Source organism: Eretmochelys imbricata, chromosome 1 (assembly GCF_965152235.1).
Source record: "Eretmochelys imbricata isolate rEreImb1 chromosome 1, rEreImb1.hap1, whole genome shotgun sequence".
NCBI lineage: Eukaryota > Metazoa > Chordata > Testudines > Cheloniidae > Eretmochelys > Eretmochelys imbricata.
The window spans coordinates 333,063,145-333,074,629 of NC_135572.1; positions in this window are offsets into that span (position 1 = coordinate 333,063,145).

The following is an 11,485-nucleotide window of genomic DNA, read 5'->3' on the forward strand; positions in this document are numbered from 1 at the left end:
TACACACACAGACTATCAAATTATCTATCTATCCTGGCGTATCTGCCTGCCCTCCCACACGGGCATGCAGTTTGGGATACAGCTTTTGTAATGTGTTACGCTGACACCCCCTGGGCTTCGTACATATTTATGAAAGTTTTAACCCCTTTTCTTTAACTGAACTTCCACACCCCACTACTTTTGGAGTGCTCTATTTTTCATAGGCCAATTTGTTAGTTCCCCTTATACTCATTCATCTTTGTCACCTAATCAACATAGTAACAGGAAGTCTCTGACATTTCACCCCAGCTACCAACTGTCATCTTCTGGTGTCTGCTGATCTTTTGCAGACATTATTATGCAAACTCAGCAGCTATTTTCAAAACATCAGCATATCACAAACATAGACACAAGCTTAGCAGGTTTATTAACTTACTTATCTTTGTAATACAGCTAACTTCTTCTAAGCTCATAGGACTAATTTGGCTAAGTTAAATATTTTACAAGCCGGTAGGCCTTGTTACACCATGAATTAATACTTATATTTCATCTCTATATTCTAAATATACCTAATATATTTTATCCTTGGCTACACCATCCAATGAAGACAAACTCATGCTTCTGGGAGACTTTGGGTATGTTTACAGTTAAAACACTATGGTGGCGCTGCTGTAGCACTTCAGTGTAGACACTACGTATGCCAATGGGAGGGCTTCTCCCATCAGCCTAGGTAATCACTCTCTCTCAGGCAGTAGCTGGGTTGACTGAAGAATTCTTCTGTTGACCTAGCACAGTCTACACTGGGGTTAGGTAGGTATACATACGTCTCGCAGAGCTGTAGATTTTTCTCAGCCCTGAGAGACACAGGTATATCAATATAAGTGCCTAGCGTAGGCCTGGCCTGGAATGCCAGAGTTGGAAAAGACAGTGAGGTTGGAGTGGTGTGAGAAAGAACAATGAAGTCAGAAAAGTGAACAGCACTGGTCTTCTAATCAGCAAATGTGATGAACATGAGCTCATTATTACTAACACACTCTACAGGCAAGCCAACAAATACAAAACTTCATGGATGAACCCAACATCGTCGCTTTGCCACCTGATTGACTATATCATTATACGACAAAGAGAGTAATGTGAGGAGCAAACTGTTGGACTGACTACAGGATGATCAGAACCATTTTCAGTTTACATGTTGATACCCCTCAGCAAAACAATGCTGAACAGTGTAAACCAAAACTGACCATAGCAAAGTTGAGACATCCATTTCATAAACAGAAACTGTCGGAAAACTTAAAGGAAAAAATTGATAGCATTACGTCATCACCCCAATAACGCACTTGAAAAGCAGAATATATTCCAAGCAGCCATCTTTCAAGTCCCTGAATAATCTAAGGTTTCAGAGTAGCAGCCGCGTTAGTCTGTACTAGCAAAAAGAAAAGGAATACTAGTGGCACCTTAGAGACTAACCAATTTATTTGAGCATAAGCTTTCGTGAGCTACAGCTCACTTCGTCAGATGCATATGCTTATGCTCAAATAAATTGTTAGTCTCTAAGGTGCCCCTAGTACTCCTTTTCTTTTTGAATAATCTAAGGCTTTGGACCACGCTACAAAGTTAGAGTGATGTAAGTCAGCCTGTGTTGATTTATTTGTACATGTGGCTACACTCAAATTTGTCTCCCACCAAAGTATGCACACCATTATGGTGAGGCAATAAAACCACCTCCCCAAGTGCCATTGAACTATGCTGACCTACTGAGACTGATGCAGTGTGAGTGTAGACACTACATGATCTATGTTGACCCTAACATCCCTTCAGCAGCTGTCCCACAATGCCTCATTCCCGACAACTGTGATTTCTCTGGCCACAATTGTGAACTCCACGGCCCAGGTGCACAGACACTGGAAGCCATCTCCTCTGCCTTAAAACACCCTGCATATTTTTGAAATGCCTTTTCCTGATTGCCTTGATGAGCACACCTAGCAGCACTCCCTGGTTGTGTGCAACTGCCCATGCTAGCTCCACACACTCACTGCACGTGTGAGGGTGCTTGAGACACCCGGTGCTAGCAACAGTGACCTGTCACTACCTATCCCAGACCCAGGCCTAGAAGCACGTGGGAATCCAGCAGTTAGGCCCACACGCAACAGAGTGGTGTCTGAGAATGAAACAGGGCCAACATGTGACAGGTTGTGAAAACCTTTTTCATGGACCCCCCTTTCCCCCCATCAGGTGTACTGTTACAGTTGGGCTGCTTCTGTTTGCATATCCTTAACCCCATCCCTTAACCTCCCCATTCATCCAGGTAGTTTGTTATTTGCTCTCCCCTACCCCCTGACCAAGTTGTGTTGGCCACAAACCTACCAAAAAAACAGCCTGTTCTGTGTCAGAGAGTGGCTATTTGGTATCCTCCTAAAGAATAATGAGGGCTACCTGGCCCCATACAAAATGTGCTCAGCAGAAACTGGGGCACACATTCTGTATGGAGCCATGTCCTGCTATTTATTTTACTTTGGTAACACTTGTCAATAAAAAAAGTCTGAACTTTATTGACATGGACAGCCACCCTCTTCATTCAGCTTGGAGCAAGGAGGACTGCAGTCCATAGCCCAGCCTCTTCCCAATTCCCCATTTAAGACAAGGAATATGTTTAGGCTGAGTACCTGGGAGCGAGAGCCATTTGACTGTGGCATAATCTCCTAGAGGGTGCTGGAAGCTACCTGGCAGCTAGGAAATGTAAAGCTGCAGTGGACAACTCCAGCAAGAATGGTCTATAGGGAGGACTGCTGCTCTGGCCTAATGTCCTTTTCTGCCCTAGTTTGTGACTGTACAGTCAGAGGGAAGATGGCAGCAAGAATCTATGCAGTGCCATAGTAATGAGGAGGCCTCATTGGTTTGCCCAGGTCCTAAGAGCCTGTATAGTTGGTGAGGGAAAGCTGGAGGAAGGTAGACGATGGCTACTGTGGGTCTACTTCTCATTTCCACTGAGCAGTCTTTACAATGCTCTGGCAATGTTTATAGGGCCTTAAACTGGATGTAAATATAATCAGTATTGCCAACCCCAAATGTTCAAAAATCATGCGTCAGGCTCACCCAAAATCATGATTGGCTTTAAAATCATGAGATTATGTAAAAGTAATTAATAGAGTTTGGAGTTGTTTTTATTTGCCTTCTGCTTTTTGAGCATCTAAGGTGTGCTGGCGTTACGTTTTGAAGCTTTCTCCACAGCCACAAGGGAGAGAGACTTACTTTTTCTTTAAGAATGAAGGCTGAAATCATCACACCTCCACTTGACTCCAGGAGCTGGGGCTTTAAGGAAAACAATAATTATCATGAGATGCATGACAAAATCATGAGCGTTGGCAACACTGCAATAATGCGCACACACACACAGTATGGTCCCTTATGCTGTCGGAGTGGGGTAAAGAGCTCTTGGTGTAAATGAGAATCCAGTCCAGTGACCTCTTGGTTGTTTGTGACCTAGTTCCAGGCTCAATACTCCTTCTGCACCCAGATCGTGCTAATACATTATATGAAGCCAAGTGGAAGAGCAAGCTGAGATAGACCTTCTGAATAATAATCACTACCGATTTAGGCCTTTTATTTTCCTCTCACCCATTGGGTGCCTATTAACACCTTCAGAACGCACTGCACCCTCAGTCGCTACAGTGCTGTCCATCTTGAACTTCACCAGCTATTATCTTCACCATGGGTCAAATCTTCACCCATCTACCCACCTTGCATCCCCCACACACTCCCTCCTGTATCCTTGTTCTGGTGGCTCATGAGGATGTCAGATAAAGGTAGGGACATCCTGGCTGGGTAGAAAGTAGCATACGATGCTGGATAGGCAGGGAGAAGGTGTTCAGGACATGTAACTACTGAGCAGGTTATGGTAGGGGATGTACAAACACATGGGAAGAGACAGTCCCTGCCCTGAATAGACAGAATCCTTCAGCTAAGCCCTGACAGAGGTAAAAGTAAATCAAGCGTGCAAGGTAGCATTAGGATTCCACTCCAGAAGTATTATACTCCTGTTACCCTTTCACAGAGATCACTTGTTACCAAACTCGATCAGTGTTCTGCCAATGCAGCAGTAGATATTAATGGAGCTGGGTCCTTTTTACCTCTTACTTCTATGTTTCTGAATAGATTATTTCTGCTGTGCTTCACCACTTGGGGTGCTGGGTATGTACTGTCAGATAAATTGCCCATGTTAAATGTGTTGAATTCCTGCATACTTCAATTACACACACTTCTAACGAAGATTTATTTTCTTTTATTACAGTTTTTCTCATAGATTGACAATAAGCGATACAGGACTGAATACAAACTATGTCACCACCACTGACTTAACGAAGGGAAAATTAATTTCACAACTGGCAGAAACTAGGAATCTCATCTTATAAACCAGCAGGCCAGAGTGTTTTTGTAACTAAACCCTTCACAATATTTTTAGCAACTGATCTATGAGACCATTTTGCTATTTTCTGTTTGTGACTCAGTGTTCCAAAAGAAGTGCCCTGAATTGGAAAGAAATATGCACTGCAGGCTTCCAGCCTAGGCATGGCCAGAAGCTAAGCACCACATGCATTCTCCTCCTTTTCTGATCCATGTTATCCTGTGCTATTCAATTGATAAAATCAGAGCATCAGCAACAGCTTTAGAAGACGCAACCTATTGTTCTTCTGAGACAACTAGAGAGCAGATGGCAGCAATAAGGAAGATGAAAACCGGAAGAACAATATGCTATATCCATCTTTCCTGCCCTCAAATCAATGTTCCTATCACAGGTAGTTTATTGGGACTGGTGTATGGGGTGCTAGACCATACAGTAATGTGGTAGGAATGTAAATGGATTTGTTGCACCGTAATAGTCAAGAGACCGTGAGGATGATCTTCAAAGCTTATAGGGCATTTTTGGTGGAGGGACCACAGCTATGGAACTCACTATAGCTTGAGATCATGCTGAGTTAGGGTGACCAGATGTCGCAATTTTATAGGGACAGTCCTGATATTTGGGGCTTTTTTTTTTTATATGGGCTCCTATTACCCCCACCCCCACCCCCACCCCGATTTTTCACACTTGCTATCTGGTCACCCTATGCTGAGTCCAAGTGTATTTCCACATTTAGAGCAAGGTGGAATGCTCACCTCTTTGGCATTTCCTAATTGGCTATGACATAAGTTGCCCTGCCTAGGCTCTCGTGGAAGCTGGCTGCTGGGATCTGACTACTTTAACTGACCACTGGCTGTAACTGTCAGAGAGGAAAGGAGCTTTCCCATTTAGTGGGTTAACAGTGTGTCTGAGTTTTGTAGGGTGGCTAAATAGGGAAAACTAACAAACCTAAAGAGCCCAGCACGTTTATATTTATTTTAGGAGATTTAGGAGATTGTTATTGTATACAGATGCATCACACAGTGAAATGTACAGTGACAGTCAGACTGGTGGACAAAATGCTCCTACTCCAGATGAGCAGAGATAGTGGGATATCAGCATTCTAAAATGGTATAGTGCAGGGCTTCTCAAACTTCATTGCACCGTGAACCCCTTCTGACAACAAAAATTACTTCATGACCCCTGGAGGGGGGACCAAAGCCTAAGCCTGCCCGAGGCCCACTGCCCTGGGTTGGGGGGGGCCAAAGCCCGAGCCTCACTGCCCCGGGTGGCGGGACCAAAGCCTGAGCCCCACAGCTCTTGGCAGGAGGGCTTCAGCCCCAGGCAGGGGGCCTGCAACCTGAGCCCCACCACCCAGGACTGAAGTTCTCAGGCTTTGGTTTTGGCTTTGGCCCTGGGCAATCAGGCTTGCACTTCAGCCCCAGGCCCCAGCAAGTCTAAGCCAGCCCTGGCAACCCCATTCAAAGGGGTTGTGACCCACTTTGGGGTCCCAACCCAATGTTTGAGAACTGCTGGCATAGTGGTTTGAGTGACCTAAATAGTTGCTAAACTAGAACACACAGCACTGCAAATGAATGAAAACTTGAAACAACTCAATGACACTTGTGTGATGGTTCCTGGAGTACCAAGGACGGAGAGTCACCTTGTTACCCCTGCCACCACTGTGAAGGAGTCTTGCTTGTTCTTGGCTGTGTGTCAGCTCCCTGCCACCACCAGCCTGTTGGCTGCTCAAATCCTGTCCTCTGGGCAATGCCAGCCCTTACTTTGCCTTCCAGGTTAACAGCAGGTGCACTTGAGTCCCGTTGAAGCCTTCCACTGTGGTATCCAGCCCCTGTCACTGGCTACTCGCAGAATGATCAGGTCTGCCGTTCCCAAGGGTACAGTGAACGCACCAACCTGTATGATCTAATTCAGGGTTAGCACTTTGCTTAATATCACAGTACTTAGACATATTTATAGAGAGAACAAAAATAAGTTTATTATCAAAGACTAAAGATACAGGAAATAGTGAATAAGGATAATGGAAACAAACGGTTACATCTAAAACAAAAATCAGAACATTTTTTCTATCGATTAAACTTAACAAACAAGTTCCTCTCTTGTCTAAAGAAACTTATCTCACCCAAAGTTTTCTGCAGTGCCTTCAACCAAGGTTGGCAGAGATCCCATTTTCATGAATGTAAATACATTGCCCATTTACTTTTACTTTTGCACACAGCCAGGACAACCACCCATGACTTGTTGTTCCTGTGTGCTGTTTCCCTGTTGACTTCATATCTCCTTGCTAGCTTCTGATTTTATATGTCAAGGGGACTCCGTTGAGTTACATCCTGATGATGAGATCTACATTTCTTGCCTCTTGTCTAGAAGAAAACTTGTTTTTCACTCTGCCTGGACACAGACTTTAACATGTATTTTTTGGTATATATACGTAACTCCTTACATAGCATCTGTACGTAGCTGTCACGATGCTATTAATGACCAGTGTGACCTTTGGCTTTCATTTAAGACCTCACATGACATTCTTTGGTTAACCCCTGCGCCAGCGGGCATTAAGGCATTCTTGGATCACAATTCTGTCTGACTTTTTAGACTTGCATGATTAGCATGACTAAATACCAGTATAAATAATTCATTCAGTGATATGAGAAGCTTCTTAGCCTCTGACTACTCTACTTTGGCTATGATCCCGTGGTGTTAAATCACAATCTGTATACTTTTGCTTGTCTGGGAATTTTACTTTATGTTTGTACAGAACAATGGGGCCCTGCTCCTGGCTGATACCTCTGGGGATTCCTGTAATATTAACAAAGAACAGTAATAATTAATTGGACAACAGTTAAGGAGAGTTTGTATCTATCTATAAAAGCCCAGGGCTTTTCTCAGCCAGTTTAACATGTTAAAACCACAATTTCCCTTGTCTACACTAGGATTTTAACTCATGGCACTTGGCAACCTGTTACAATAGTAACTAACTCCCACTGCTAAAAATGTGTCCCTTAGTTTAAGCTTGAATTTTTCTAGCATCATCTTCCAGCCATATGATCTTGTTAAGCCCTTGTCTGCCAGATTAAGGACTTCTTTCTGGTATCAGATATCTTCTCTCTGTGTAGTTACTTCTAAACCATGATCCAGTTGTTTCATAACCCAGTTGAGCTCCTTCAATCTCCCATTGTAAGGAGTTTGTCACAACTTGAATTATTCTTGTAACTCTTCACAGAACCATCTCCTGTTTTCAACATCCTTTTAAAAATGTGACCATCTGAACTGGACATAGTATTTTAATAGTGGGTCTCCAGTGTCATGTATACCTCTTTACTTCTGTTCAGTATTCCCCTGTTGATATATCCCAGGATTGTGCTAGTCCCCTTCTCCAAAGTATCACACTGGGAGCATGTGTTTAGTTGGTCATCTCCAATTACCCTTAAATCCTTTTCAGGGACACTGTTTTCCAGAATACAGTTCTACGATGAAAATTTACTTCTTACCCTGAAAATTAACTATAAAATGGGGAGTGGGCGGGGGGGGGGGGGAGAAGAGATTACTTTCCTTTACACACCAATAACTGAGTTAAAGGTAAGCTTCAATTCATGAACGTGAACTCATACCCTATGGTATGTTTGATACAGAGTCTAACTTATTTCCAGAAAGATCAACTTCCTTTGGCAGATTGTTAGATAAACTATAACACTCCAGTAACCCTTTATAAGCAGTACAGTATAAAACCTCATAAGAATCTTGAGCTGCAGTACAATCTTAAAAATCAAAGGGATCTGGTTTACTCACCATTCAGAGATTTATACTTTTCAGAGCATCGGTTTGATCAGCACAATGCATTGTGAGCCTTCCAGTTATGGTATTTTTAAATCTGCTTATGTACCGTTGTACAGTGCTTCAAAGGTATAAAGTTTTACAAAAGTGCTCAGTATTTTTACCACAGAAAAAAGGTGAGTTTTTTGTTTGTTTTTGTTTTAATTTCTAGTGGCAAGAGAAAGGTGGTAGGGAAAGACTAAACTGTTTTCTCTCCAGGGAAACTAAACCAATTTTTTTGGGTGCTATAAAAGTTGTTATAAAATAATTTAGGCAGTGAGTAGCACTGGTCAGGAATTTTCTAACCAAACTATTTTTTACCAAAAAAAAAAAAAAAAAAAAAAAAATCATGATTTGTCAAAAACAGAACTGTTGCAATTTTGACAAATCTCCTAATTTAAATAACAATATATTTAGAAATTTTAGTTCACTTACATTTAAAAAGGTTAAAAAAATGGTCAAAATCAAAATGAAACATTTTGCAATTATCAAAATAAAATGTTTTAATTGACCTAATCTGAATTTTTTTTTTTTGTTTTGAATTATTAGTTGGTGATATTTTTTGAAAGTTTGTCGTCTTGGCCCAATTTGGGACAAGAAAAAGTTTCAAAACCTCTAATACTCATGGGATGGGAAAACTGTTTCCCATCCAGTTCTAGCAGTGAGGTTGTAACAGGGCCAGTATTTATGTTGATGGTACATCTTCATCTGCACGTTCCAGAATAGATTGGTAAATTATGCCTTAATAGTTATTTATTCCTGTAGATGTCTTCAGCAAAATAGACTTGATTATCTGATTCTTGCCTATGGTTGGTTTAAACAATTTATGATTATGATTGTGTTCAGTCATTGTGGAAAGGCATGGATCTTGACTGTCTTTTGGGGGAAGTAATGTCTGCATATTAGCTTCCCCATTAGATATGTGTGTGACGGGGCGCCTGCCCCAGATTGGGCTCTAAGTGGTTAATAGAGACCTTGGGAGGCTACACAGGAGGCAGCCAGAGAGGGGCTGTGAGGAGCAGCCAGTCAGGGCTGGGCTGGCCCATGTAAGAAGAGCTGCAGAGCAGCAGAGTTTGTCACACCCTGGAGCTTAATATCAGAGGGGTAGCCGTGTTCGTCTGGATCTGTAAAAGCGGCAAAAAGTCCTGTGGCACCTTGTAGACTAACAGACGTACTGGAGCATAAGTTTCCGTGGGTGAATACCCACTTTGACAGATGCATCCGACGAAGTGGATATTCATCCATGAAAGCTCATGCTCCAGTACGTCTGTTAGTCTATAAGGTGCCACAGGACTCTTTGTCCCTGGAGCTTGAGGAGGGAGGTAGACTGGCTGTCTTTCAGGCAGAAGGTAGCAAGCACCCTGGACAGAGCTGCAGGCAGAGACCCAGGGAGCTAAAGGTAGCACCTTGCAGGCTGCAGGGATCTGCAGGTTGAGGCCCGGAGGTAAGGGCAAAGAGGGTGCTGGGACCATGGGGAAGTGGCCCAGGGAAATCTACCGGGGAATTGGAGGGGGCGCCACAAGCAGCAGCCATCTTACAGGGTCCCTGGGCTGGGACCCTGAGTAGTGAGCGATCCTGGGTCCCCCCACCCCCATTCCCTCTCGCCACTGGGGAAGTGCCTGGACTAAGGCACTGTGACATTCCCCTGGAATAGGGGGAGCACAGAGTGGGGGACAGCCACGGTGTTGTGTCACTGAAGAGGATGCCGTGATCCTGGGAGTGACGTGGGTCCCAGAGCAGAAGTGATGGTGGCGAGGTACCACAAGAAGAGGGCGCACTGGAGAGAAGCGCTACTTCCTATGACAACTGGCAGGAGGCGCCAGAATGGTGAGTTCTACCCCGTCACAATGTGATAGACATAAGTATTCATATATAAGTAGAAATAGTGAAGTAAATGACGTAGATGTGACTAGCTGTCTACCACCACTAGAAATAGTGAAATAAAATTACTAATGAAAAGTCTCATTTCCAACTCAGTTTGATTTATTTTTTCCCTCAAGCATTTTAATGTGTAGCACAGATATTGCATGTTCTTGTATCTTCTTGGAGCCTAAATCCAACAGGGCTTTTTCATTCATTTTCAGATTTTCTAACTCTTCTCCTCTTGCTCTGGAAACTTCTCCAATCTTCTCACACTTCAGTGCTTCTGCATTCACTTTTTAATTAAAATTAAACCACCTAAATCAGCAGCTGTTTGAAGTTTCCATTTAAATGTGTTTCCTTATAAAAAGCAAGAATTCAAAGTGACACATGAATCACTATTAAAAACTCTGCTGCTTCCAGAAAACAGTGGACAATCCAAAAAACCTAAAGAATTGGGAGAATAAATACTACTAAGGGTAGGCCACAGGCCCATCACTCTCCTGCTACTGATGTCAGCCTAAGCAGGGGATGTTCTGGACTGAATAATTAGTAACACACTCGCTAGACCTAGGCACATCCTTTAAAGAGCCAGCACACCCTGATACAACTAAACATTAAAATGAAGGCGGGTGGTAGGGGTAGAGAAGGCAATAAAAATAGGAGAGGAAAGGTTTAGCCGTCACCTTTTCTCACTACATTTTCCTGCCCTTTATTAGGAACTGATTTTCACACCAGAAAAACACACACAAACACTTACATCGAACTAATATTGAAAAATATGTTTTTCTATAATACCAAAGGATTCCTCTTGTAATAAGGCTCTCCAGAGCCGGCAAAGTTAAGCCGCTAATGCATGTCTCAGCTGGTTGATCTCACTTGCCTTTGGCCTTGGAATCAATGGCTCATTAAAGCACCCTTTCTTGTATCTTATGGCCACAAAGACAATGACAATGACTCACATTTACCTTTCATCCCCTATCAGAAGTTATAAAAGAGCAGGTTGTATGCAGGTGGGCCCTTCAATTCAAATTTGTAAGCAACAAATTAACTTGCTGGGGCTTTGGCTGTTGGAGAAAACACTAAATGGTCCACACACACACCCGCTCATGATAAGACTTTCTTTTGTTATTGTTTCTGAGAGCTGCTGGTGTTAATTTTTGTTCTCCTCTGGCTGCAATGACATTTTAAAACTAGAGAGACAGGGTGGGTGAGGTCATATCTTTTACTGAACCAATTTCTGTTGGTGAGAGAGACAAGCTTTCGAGTTTACACAGAGCTGTTCTTCAGGTCTGGGAAACTACATGTTTACTACAACACTGCATATTTTAAAACTAGCCAGCCAGTGTATAATCAGTGCAACCCTGTCCTGGATCTGTTCTCTGGATGGATCAAGAGATTTATTTTTCTGAAACCAGAAAACACAAAAATTACTCT